Raw genomic sequence first — 12822 nt, 5'->3', positions numbered from 1 at the left:
AACTTACTGAGACCATCAATAATATTGAAACTTGCCATCCCAAGTGTGAAATAGTGACAAAGTGACCCACCTCAAAGATACAGCAATTATACAACAATAAGGAAGCTATGGATCTGAAATATAAAAGTTAATAATTTTTTAAAACAGCAAATTCTGAACACATTTTCAGACTTGATGAATGAGTATGTGTTTCAAGTGTTTCAAATAATACGCGACACTAAATTTGTTTCTTACTTTTGGTCAGACAAATTAACTTTTCTTGATGTTTTACCTTTCTTGCCATCTGTCTTCCTAACCTACTGAATTTCACAGCTAGCCTTTAATCAATCATATTTTTTATTCTAAGTATCAGTCCGAGATTAAGAATTAGAAATAGACTCTTGAGTCACAGCAAACGGTCATACAGCCTGAGACTAGATAACAAAATCTTGAGAATCTACATAAGTCGACATGTTCTTTCGACCCTGTAGTTTCTGGCAGTGTACCAAACATAAATCGACAGTTCTACGTTCTATGATTCTGCCCCTTGTTATCATCCTGAAACTAACAAAAGCCTGTGTACCCTTCTCTAAATGAAGCAAGCCTTCATCTTTATTGCTGGATTTTTGACACATGTGAACAAGCCAAAACATTTATAAATTCTTAATTATTTCTTGCCTATCTGTAAAAAAACAAAAGTTTTAATCATAAACTTAAGGTAGTCTTAGAGTTCCACAGAAAATGTTAGTACTCATCCCAAATAAATCTTGTTAAACTTTGAAATGGTCAAGAAAAATGAAAGTATATCTTTCCAGTTAGAGTATATATGAGGTCATTGTGTTCCTAATCAACTTTCGGCAAATGCATAGAACAGAGAGCTCAGAAAAAATAAGAGATCATTTGTTTCTATTTCTTTATTTAAGATATTAGGGAAAGGAGATGTGAGAAGTAATAAAACTAATTTAGTTCACATAACTAGATTGCTGGGAAATCAGATTTCCTGAGGTCTGCTTTATTCTACTAAACCATTCTGTTTGCAAATCTTGTAATATTTAGTTAGAATGGACTAATGTTATTGGTCACCTATTCTCTAAGTACTACATTAAGTATATTATAAAATAATACGGTGTTCAGATATCATCACACTTAGAGAATAATTGTATAACAATATAAAAATTAATAAGCTACGTTCTACCAGTGCCTAAATTGTTGCCTAGATGTAAAGTCAGCACCTCACTAAGATAACTATACTACTGGTCTATAAGTTAATTATGGGATAATACAATCCCTTGTCCCTGGTGACAAGCAGAAGTTATGTAAGGGTGCTGTTAACCAAAGAACAGCTAAATACAGGGCCCCTGTGTGTTGGTCTGGCCTCTAGACCAGAGAGATCCAGGGACAAAACACTCTGTAATCCTAACCAAGCTGCTCATCATTCGTCTAAGGAAGAACTAGTGAGCTTTTCTACATCAAAGTCAAACCTGACTCGCATGGTAGTCAAAAGGTCAGCTTTTTAAAACTTGAAGTTCATTACAGTCCACTGTTTTCTTCTTGATATCTGCTACACAGAAAGAACAGCCAATATTCCAAAGTAAAGTCATCTCTACTTAAGAAAGTGGAAGCAATCTTCCTGAGTCCTAGCGTTTACAGGTAGGACAGCCTGGCTATTCTACAAGCATCTTGGCCTACTTCCCAAAGTGCTCATTGGTGTCTGGGTGTCTGAATAGTAGCTGGTGGATTTCCATGGCTTGTCACCACTATCCCTAACTTCTGGTAGTAGTCCCAACTCTGCCAGCAGTTATACGTAACGTATGTGTGAGAAGAAAATATGCTTCTTTTTGCTGGGAAAGGGTTTGGGTTCATCAGACCTTTAAACCCCAAGGATGAAAAAGAGTTCTGAATCAAATAATGTGGAGGCATGGGTACAGAGAAAACTTTTCCATCAGTAAAAGTTAAAATTCACAGATGTCTTCCTAATAACGATACTGAATAGCTTACTTCACATATGTATCATCCATGGTATTTACCCAACACCTTTAAGTGGGTTGGGTGCTATTAACCAAAGATCAACTTAAACACAGGGAGACTGAATGTCAGATACGGTTTTAGGCATTTTGAGACAAGATGCCCTGGACTGTCCTAAATTTGGTCTAGAAATATTCTGGATGGAGTCTGTTCCCACGGTTAGCATTAGTTATGTAAAGGTGGATATGAGTCTAATTTTTCGAACTGGGTCGGTTGTGTAGTTCATGTTTATTCACATATTATCTGCACTGATTCATATATCCTAATCTTAATTAGCATTTAGACATAGTAACTGGTATATAACTAAACATATAATAATCATATTCTTTTATGTTACTTACATTTTAAGTTATCCATTAAAATTCAGCCAGTCAAAATAATCTGTAGGCAAGAAGAAGTTTGGTTCTCATGTACGAAGAACTTAAAAAAATATCCTTTGGGGGCTCCTGGCTGGCTCTTGAAAGTAGAGCATGTGACACGTGATTTCAGGGTCATGAGTTCAAGCCCCACCTTGCACCTAGAGCTTACTTTAAAAAAAATCCTTCGAGTAGAATTTTAGACATTTATACCCATACTGAGAGGTTCCTTTAGTTTCTATGGAAACTGTGTGAAGGTAGTTTCATTCAGTATGTTGAGTGCCAGAACACTAGACTCCTCTTTTATCGTCTGCCATCCAATAGACAAAACCGACTTTTTCTTGTTACATAGCTTCCATTAGTAACCATGGAACGATCCAGTACATCTGATATTATTTTCTTGGTGTAGGTAATGCTGCCAGTGATGATGGCCCTGAGATTGTGGTACTTTCTGCTTTCACACTTGAGGGCCTACCAGTTACTGTAGTTGCCACAAGAAACTAACTAACCAACAAGCACGAATAGAAATTGCACATACACATCTCTTGTATTGTTCTAAACAACCTCATGAAGTCTTTAGAAACTGTCACATAGTTGCATCCCGTCACAGAATGTGATGTTCTACCACTAACAAGTTGGGAAGATTTGTATGGGTAAACCCCCACCTCTACATCAATGGATGCAATGGGATAAAGATGATAGGTTTATAGAATTGATCCCAACATGTAGTCAGTTCATAAGGAGGTCAAAATTATAATAGTTATGAAATATGTTAACTTTGAGAAGATTGAGACAGTCAGACAGAGGAACCATTTCCCCCAAGCTAAGTTGTAAAGAAGGGCTACTAACCCTTTCATTCTTTTCTAAGTGGAGAACAGATCTTCTCCAGGCTGTTCTGAGTAGCCTCCCCCTGTCTCCACAGAGGCTTCACTTGACCTTTGCAATCTAGCACACCCAGACCTTTCTAATCATGTGCATATTGTAACATCAGATGAAATCTTTCCCCTTCCCTTTGCCTCCAATAGTCTTAAATTACCTGAAGTCACCATATTTCATTGAGAACCATGTTATTACATTATTCTCGACACTGTCTTAAATTATATGACACTGTTGGAACTTTTACTTTTTTCAGGTAACAAATCTTAAAAGATGCTAAAGTCCACAGATGACTAAAAATTGGAGCTGTCTGAAGTCACTTTAAACTATATCCTATAATACTACAATTAATTCATTCAGCGTATACTCATCGAGTCCTGCCATGTGTAAGGCACTGTGAGCCGGAAAAGATAGAAAGTAGTGGAGCTCCAGGTCTCATGAAGAAACCAATACTCCAAATTATTGTTCAGTCATAAGTTGATAAAGGAGGCTTTTTTGCTTTCTGTTGGCATATGAATATTTATTACTGCCATATTTCATGAACCAAATTTAAGATCTTGGTCTTTCCTTCTTGTTTCAGCCTTCTTGTTTCCTTTTTCTTTCCTTCTTGTTTCAGCCAAAAGAGAGAGATTGACTATTTGAACAACCTTACAGGTGCCTTGGTGGCTCAGATGGTTGAGTGTCTGACTCTTCATTTCGGGACAGGTCATGGTCCCAGGGTCATGGGATTGAGCCTTACATAAGGTTCCACGCTGACCATGAAGTCTGCTGAAGATTCACTCCCTCTCTTCCTCTGTTCCTCTCCCTCTCTTGTGCTCTATTTCTCAAATGAATGAATGAATGAATGAATGAATGAATGAATGAAACAACCTTCAGGCAGACTCCAGGAATGTCACCAACACCATGACCTTTGTGACCAAATCTAGCAACCAGAACTTCACTATTTTCCTCAATAAAACTCCAGCGACCATCATTCAAGAAAAGGACCGTCATCTTTTTTTTTTTCCTGTTCTTGATCAGCTGGACCCCGACACACTTTCTAATGGCAGAATTTGACTGTGTGGCTTCAACACCTAGTTTTTCCAGTACAATTTTCTAATATAATTCCCTTTGCACGGGAAGTACCCCCAAAAGGTTTCACCTTCAGGGCTGTGCCCAAATGAGCTTTCTTGTACCATTCACCATGCCACTTCTAATCTCACCGGTGGTGACACAGCTTCCCAGAAGTATGAAGACCACTACCCTTTCCCACCTTGCTGGCACCACAGGCCTGAGCAAAAGAGCAGAAGCTTTTTTAAAAATAATTTGCCTTATTTGGTACAAGCCAATTCTTGTCCCTCCCTCCTAGCCAGTCATCTCTTTAGCTGCTCTTATTACTATTTGGCAAGGAAATTTTAATTTCTAAGAGTGTTATATGGTGAGCTCTATAGGCCAATGATTTAAAAAATGGGCTTTGGAGTAAGATAGGTCAGAACTTAATGCTTAGTCTACCACCCATTAGCTTTGTGGTCTTGAAAGAAATCTCTTGGGACAGCCGGGTGGCTCAGTCGGTTGTGTGTCCAACTTCGGCTCAGGTCACAGTCTCATGGATTGTGAGTTCGAGCCCCACGTTCATGAGTTCGAGCCTGCTTTGGATTCTGTGTCTCCTTCTCTCTCTGCCCCTCCCCTGCCTGTGCTCTCTCTCTCTCTCTCTCAAAAATAAACATTAAAAAAAAGAAAGAAAGAAACCTCTTAGTCTTTCTGAGCCTCAGTTTCTTCATCTGTGAAATAGAAATACTGATTCTTTCTTGGTGATGTGCTAAGGACTAAATGAAACAATATTCATGGGTCCCTTAGCGTATGCCCTCACATGGGGTATGTGTTCAATTAAAAGTGACTTTAATTGTAATGGACCTTGGGTGAGGTGAATATGCATGATGTGATTGCAATATGACTCCATTTTAATAGAAGGGACAGTGGCAGAACTGTCTTCCTCTAATAATAAGAAAAGGAAACCTTAATGGAACTAAGGAAGCAAAGTATCTAGACCCAGAGCAAGGAGAGGGCCATGGTGCTGGGAAGGAGGTAGCATCAGGGGTGTCTGAGCTGGGGTGGCCCTGAAACAGAGCCTGTGACAAGGAATTCGAGAGCATGGAGAGAATAAAGTAGGGTTGGTGGAAAATCCAAACAATGTACCATAAGGGAACCTAAGATTCCTGCTGTTGAAGAAAGCACCTCTGAGGACCATGCCGAGTGCTTCTCAGAACTGCCTTGTCTGAAAGGTAGGTGGCTGAAACATTGATCCCCAGGCTCCTGTCTCCCCCCCCAGTTTGGGCTGCCCTTGAGGATGTTAACTCTCCCACGCATTTCCATGCTAAACTTGAAGAAGCATTGAGCAGGCTTCTGCAGTTCTGGAAGAGACTCTGAGGCAGAAATTAGGAAGACTCCAACAATGTTCTGGAGGACTGCACTTAGGAGGAAATATCCACCAAAGCTACAACTGAAATCAAAGAGGGCTTAGAGGATGAGACACAGGACTGCAAACTTTTCTGCACAAATAGTCTTTCTTTTAAAAAAAAAAAAAAAACACTTTATTTATTTATTCTGAGAAAGAGAGAGAGTGTGAGCTACAGAGGGGCAGAGAGAGAGAGAGAGAGAGAGAGAGAGAGAGAATCCCAAGCAGGCTCCACGCTGTCAGTGCAGAGCCCAACATGGGGCTCGATGTCACAAACCATGAGACCATGACCTGAGCCAAAATCAAGAGTCAGACGCTTAACTGACCAAGCCACCCAGGCGTCCCACAAATAGTCTTACTGACAGACCACGAAAAGCATCAAGACAGTGAAAAATTGTTACAGACTGAATGTCTGCATCCCCCCAAAATCCATTTGTTGAAATCCTGACCTTTAATGTGATGGTATGGGGAGGTGGGACCTCTGGAACATGACAGTAAGGTCATGAGGGTGGAGTGCTCTGCAGTGAGATTAGTGCCCTTATCAGGGACTAAAGAGATCAGAGTTCCTGCCCTTCACTGTCTGAGGCGACACAGAGATGGACACCTGCAAATGTGGAAGAGGGCTCTCCTTATGGCCTGGCGTGTCCACACTCTGACCTGAAACTTCCAGCCTCCAGAACTGTGAGAAATAAATGCCTATTGTTTATAAACCACACAGTCTATGATACTTTGTTATAACAGCTCAAACTGGGACAGAATTGAATGCTGGGTTCAAAGAGAAAGCAGATATATGATTTTCTCTCAGTTCTAGCTTAGCTTCTTTCCTATTTTGTTTTAAAAGTTTACATATTTAGGGGCGCCTGGGTGGCTCAGTCGGTTAAGCATCTGACTTCGGCTCAGGTCACGATCTCGTGGTTTGTGGGTTGAAGCCCAGCGTCGGGCTCTGTGCTGACAGCTCATAGCCTGGAGCCTGCTTCCGATTCTGTGTCTCCCTCTCTCTCTGCCCCTCCCCTGCTCACTCTCTGTCTCTCTCCCTCTCAAGAATAAATAAACATTAAAATTTAAGTTTATATATTTATTTTGACAGAGAGAGAGGGAGGGAGGGACAACCCAAGCAGGCTTCAGCACAGAGCCCGATGCTGGGCTCCATCTCATGAACCGTGAGATCATGACCTGAGCCAAAACCAAGAGTTGGATGCTTAACTGACTGAGCCACCCAGGCACCCCTAGCTTAGCTTCTTCCATGGCAACCAGATTATAGCAAATCAAGTTAAATACAATAAAATAACAGTTCAAGGATACAGAATCCTTCCTTTCCCAGAAGATGCTACTAGGATCAGAGTCACAGGAATTCCAAACTTGGTTACCTATGTAGTCATACTATTGCCACAAAAGGAAAGATGTGGCTGGTCAAAGATAAGATATTCTCACTGCATCATCCCTTCTCTAGCCCCGTAACCAGGAAACACTCCAGTCAAAGCCTGACCAATGTGGGTAAGCCAGACTCCTCAGCCACGTCCTCTGAAGTCTCCATTGTATTAGTCAGGCAGAAATTACTATATACTTGAAATGACGAGTCACAGCTTGTGCAGGGAACGTGATGGACAAAATTAAACTCAGCATTAATGAGTTAAAAAGCCTTTTGGTTTCTGTTTGAAAGGGGAAAGCTCGTTGGCCTATCTAATCTGACAGTGAAAGGTAAAATGATTTATAAGTGACAATTTATAATTTATAAATAATTAGATTGCCCATTCAATGCATGGTTGCAATTTCTATCCAATCAGAGTGCCACCTAGGGCTCCCTGATAAAATGGGAACATTGCATGGGACACAACTCATCTGAAAAAATATTCATTATTTATCAGAAATTCAAATTTAACTAGGAATTCTTTATTTTTATTTGCTCTATCTGGCAACTCTATTGCTTCGTCCAAACAAGTACAAAGAAAGAGCTACTCATTAAAACAAGACTGTAAATGTTCTGGAATGTTGTGCTAAAGGTTCTTGGACTCCTCAGTAGTAGCAACATTTCAATAAATTGACATGTGAATTAACTCTAACGATTTGCATATTGTTTCCTTGGGCACATTTCTAAAAACTTTTCAAAGCTTTCAATAATTTATTTTGTCACAACCTGGCAATCTGTATATTGAAAAAACACTGTGATAGTAACAGGAAAAGTCTTTTCAAATAGTTCCAAATGAGCTTTCCAAAGACTCCCTCCTACTTGTTAAGACTCAAAGATGCGTACTTTAAAATGTTTTCACAGGATTCACCTTATAAATAAAATCTAAGTCAACTTCCAAGTCCCAGAACAGCTCTGCAGAGAAGAGAAACATCCCAAAACCACATGCAGAGTCACATCATTTTGGTTGCAAGATTCTTGTTCCAGCTCACCTTCCAAAACAATTTCAGTCAAGTAGAAATATTCTGACAATCCCCGCTCTTAGAATGGCAAATGATCCCTGCCTTTTCATTCATTCACTCATTACCTCTCCAAAAAGAGAATGTGCAGCTACCAGAATTTCATACAATTAGTGCTCCAAGAGCGTTTTAAATGCAAACCTATAAGAGGAAAGTAAAAACAAATCAAAGTTAATTGTGACTGGCTGGAACAAAATGCTTAAATCGATACAAGGACGTCTCATCTGCTCATCATTTACCCATTACCTGGGAGACGAACACCTCCTGCTGTGCCTGATTTTTGATACAGATTTACCATTGCCTGCATTCCGCAGACACAAGCAAAGGAAGCCCAAACCTTCCCTGACTCCCTCTCTCATTATCCTCTTTGCACTTACTAACCTATTCATTCTTAGTTTTTCCTTGCTTGTGTGTTCTTCTTTGCAAGGGGGGCATGCACACAAGGAAAAGTAGAGTTAAAACAACTGGATAAGAAGTTCAGGGACTTCCAGTAAAGCAGTCAGAGGAGGCGCCAGTGTCTGTGTATGAATTACTGACTTCTCTCAATCAGTTCCACACTGACTTTTGTGATTTTCAGAAACCTCCGCAAGTAGAATGCCAGTCCTTTTGGAAGGCATCCCTTAGGGGGAAAAAAAATTGTTGTTAAGTTCTCAGACCTAAATGAAGAGAAATGAAGCCCTCTTATTTGGAGACATGAGTGTCTTTAATGGCAGGATAGCCTTAAAACCGGACATGAGTGTCCAGATGAAGGACGTGAAGCCAACATCAGTAGGCTGTTGGAAAGTTTGGCTTTTGAAGGCCATGTGTGCCGTTAGCTCTCAGCAATAAAGCCTGATGTTTCAGGAGAAAGACAATCTCATTTCTAACCGGCTGCCTTTCTTCAAATGCCCTTCACCGTAGCTAAGTATCCAAAAAATGGAATATAAAATGTATCTGCCATTGAAAGTTAATGTGTATCTCTGAATTAAATACACACACGAAATTTGAGAAAGTCTGCACAGGATGGTTGGGTTGATATATGAACTTCTTTTTAATTTTTTTTTAGAAATTCTTTTTTTTTTAATTTTTAGAGAGAGAGAGAGAGAGCAGAAGCAGGGCAGGGGACAGAGGGAGAGAGAGAGAGAGAGAGAGAAAGACGGAGAATCTCAAGTAGGTTTCACTCTCAGTGCAGACCCCAATGTGGGACTTGATCCCATGACCCTGGGATCATGACCTGATCATGACCCTGGATCAAGAGACGCTCAAGCAAGCCACCCAGACGCCCGAGCACATTAACTTCTTTTTTAGATAACTTTCCAAATGCAACTTTTGCAATTACATGTGACCATTAATTATTATTACTATTATTCTTATTAATGATTTCCAGGGAAGGGGGAAGACTCAAAAATTTTTGAAATAACTAATTTTTCTTATTCTATTTGACAATTAAATGGGTAATGTGTAATTGCTATCATCGTATTTACTGGCAATTATCCTCTTTTCACTTTCTAGCTATTTTTTTTTTTACTTGTGCATATGGATTACCTAACAGAAAAGTGTAGAGATGACCACATAAATAGCAAATCACGAGTGAAAGTACATTGTATCTTCAGCCAAGTACACCCAAATAGGCTAACTATGTGATGGCTAGAAATGCAGTTCCCACAATTAAAATTGGAGTATAAATAAAACTGGGAAAATCTAGGAGCACACTGATACGGCAGGGGGAAAATAGAGTGTAAAGGATTGACTGGAGGAAAATCGTGGTGCTGTACAAAGGGGTGAGAGTCAGATACAACCGATAGCCGGCATCAGCCTTTCAATTCACTGTTGGCCTGTGTTCCACCTACCACTTCCTCAATGTATCCTTTATGTTATTTTTTTTAGGAAAGGACATTCATGACCAATAACAATGTTATAATGATCATAAGTATAGGATTTAAGATACGTTTTTTAAAAACACCTTTAACCGACAATAAAAGCCCCCAAAAGCCACGGGGGTAGTTACCTAGCTCAAGGTTTTATTTAGTGATGGTTCCACTTTTTCACTCACTGCCTGCAAATCAGCATTTTTAGTGGACAAAGGGCTCAGCAGCGGCCTTATGATTGCTTCTTTTCAAATGGTAATGGCTATCCTAACTCCTCTGCCAGGTTTTTCTTACCAGAGCACAAATTGCAGTTTACAAGGCTCTGAGGGGAAAAAAAAAAATCTTAGCTGAATATCTTTTTTTTTTTATTCGACAAACTGACATGTAAATTACCCTTTAAGTGCTCCACTCTAGGGCTCTGATCATCTCCTAATTGTCACAGTCAATTGTAGCCAACAGTCTCTTCAATCCCAAGCGCTTTGACAACAAGCACAAGGATCAAAGCAGAATCAGCTCCCTTCAATATCCTTCTGTTTAGGATGCTACAAAACGCCTGAAAAAGAAAGGTGTAAGGGCATTGCTGTAGAGGAAACTGAGAGTAGCAAGTATTACAATAGTCGTTTTCTCCATCTCTAAAATTATGCTGTATAAGCTGCCGTGATCTTTAATCACATGTGCAGAACAAATACATAAACCTCCCGGGCAATTAATATGCTCTTAAGATTATACTAATATGCGAGCTTTACAAACAACACCGTCTCGATGGCTTAGGAAAACTCTGATACAGTGAGGGGATAGCAATCATTTCCTAGCAGCTTGAGCATCAGAAACTGTTATCAAACATATTCTGTATTTGAACATAAATTCCAAAGCATAGTTTTTCTAAGTTTGGTGTCAGGACTCCCTGCTCCCCATTGAAAATTCTTCAGGGTTGTTTTTTTTTTTTTTTTAATTAACCTAGAAATGTCCAACTGAAAATGTGCCCCCAAATACATTTTTTTAAATGTGGCACAAAAACTCATTTCAGAAGATGCTGTTTTCCTTACTAGGGGTGACTCTTGTCTTATTGCTTTACTGGCAAGAAACTAATTAAAAGTCATTACATGATCTGCAAACGTGATTCCTAAGTAAGATGCACTTACCAGGACTACTACTACACAAACTATGACAATTCTTTCCAACTAAACTGGTTATTATACATCACTAACTTTTTTAAAAAGATTATGAATGCTGTTCTCCAAGAAAATTTTCACCCTCTCAAATATAATGATATAAATAATTTGGGGGAAAGAGAAACTCTGTGTAATAAATCTGTATCAAATAGCCGCTTTAAAAATAATCTGAATACTGTCAGAGAAAAAGGACAGGTGGAAAGAAATCAAAGGTGCATGTGACAGCACCTATCCAAGCACCTCCACAGCTTGTCTCTTTGTGCCCAGGTATTGCACACAAGCAGTGGGTAAGGTCACAAATTGATTGACAGCCTTCCCACTCTCAAGAAAAAAAAACTGAAAAAAAAAAAAAAGAGGCATCGAACACCGCCGGGTTCCTTTCTCAGCAAGTTTGCTCAAATCCCCCTGTAGGGGTTTCCCGGTCTCCCCTCCATTTCACCTTGAATTCTCAGGTTTGATTGAAGAGCTTCACAGAAGGGTCTATTACAGATTGAGGAATGATCCATTTCACATCTGAAGCTCCAAAGAGCTACTTGTGAGGAGTCTCTGAGTGCATTTATCTCACATGTGAAGCTTTCTGCAAAATCAATATGGGTATTTTTCAGTTTGACAAGTCAACGTGAAATATCACATAATAATAGAAAAACAGAGTTGTACATTTAAACACACCCGATACAGTTATCTATGACAAAGCTTATAGTTATTACTCATGGATATCCTCGAGTATGCCTCATCTAAATTCACCCTGAGAACTAGGGTAAAGCACGTAGAAAGAGAAACTGACTGACTACCATGTTTTTGGCTCCTTTGCCCAGATGAATCCAGGTTCTGTGGTGAGAGGAGAGAATGGACAGGAATCATGACCTCCACTACCAACTAGGAAGTGACATGGGAAGTGGGGAGAAAACGACCAGAGGTGAAAAAGAAGAAGAAAACAGAACAAGTGAGAAAACGCAAAGAACTTCACACCTAATTAATTGGCAATAACTGGGCAAAACGTTCACCCAAAGAACAGTAACCTTGTCTTCTCAAACCCCCCCCCCCCCACCACCACCACGGTAGCAAACACCAGCAGAATCACTGACATATATGTGTTGGGGTCTGACAATCTTCGGGTGAACTCTGGGTCTATTCTCTTTTCTGCGTTAGCTTGAGGAATATGATTTAACTTCTCTAAACCTCTGAGTTTCTCTGCTGGTTATTTTTATCTTAAAATGGGATTAATCAGAAGATTTACCTTACAAGGTTTTGTGAGGACTGAACAAGATGATGCATATAGCACCTGGCACATGGAAAACATTTAATTATTTGTAAATATTGATGAAATCATTATCATTTTCTTATACCTATCCACAAGGTCTCTAGGGTTCTAATCTGGTGCCATTTATAGTGTTCCCTGGACCCTTTCCACACTGTTTAATGTCCCCAAGGGATATATGACCATTTGGGTGAAAGAGTGTCCTCACTGTATTAACTCTGTGTAGGTCCTAATAGAGGAGTGTAGCCATGCACATGTACTTGCCTTAAAAATGGTCTTCATCCAACCAGGAAGCCTGTTTCTAGCAACTGTGAGAGAGAGAGAGAAAATCAAATGGGACTTTGAGAAAGGAAAAAGCCCAGGCCTACAGACCACATCAGCTGATCACTTAAAGCAAGAAACGAGGTAGGAGATGTAACATATAGTTTTATTTCATATACCAAAATATTTA

General features: G+C 39.7%; 1 long non-coding RNA gene and 1 pseudogene across 3 annotated transcripts in view; both read right to left on the bottom strand.

The window, feature by feature from the left end:
* The window catches only part of LOC147578450 (uncharacterized), a 90002-nt gene that overhangs the window by 28461 nt on the left and 48719 nt on the right, over positions 1-12822 (bottom strand). For all 3 annotated transcript variants that reach the window (XR_015255204.1, XR_015255206.1, XR_015255205.1), the window contains 5 exons: positions 12632-12679; positions 11553-11686; positions 10335-10494; positions 8068-8235; positions 2346-2460 (listed from right to left, as the gene is read on the bottom strand). This is a non-coding gene — a long non-coding RNA (uncharacterized LOC147578450). The remainder of the gene's footprint in view (positions 1-2345; positions 2461-8067; positions 8236-10334; positions 10495-11552; positions 11687-12631; positions 12680-12822) is intronic.
* On the bottom strand, positions 2469-7204 carry LOC147578452 (small ribosomal subunit protein uS12 pseudogene; annotated as a pseudogene).

This window comes from Puma concolor, chromosome C1 (genome assembly GCF_028749965.1).
Source record: "Puma concolor isolate L17-30 chromosome C1, mPumCon1.1.hap2, whole genome shotgun sequence".
In the NCBI taxonomy this organism is placed as follows: domain Eukaryota; kingdom Metazoa; phylum Chordata; class Mammalia; order Carnivora; family Felidae; genus Puma; species Puma concolor.
Note: the sequence above shows the minus strand (reverse complement) of the source record. Positions and strands in the feature narration are given on the sequence as shown.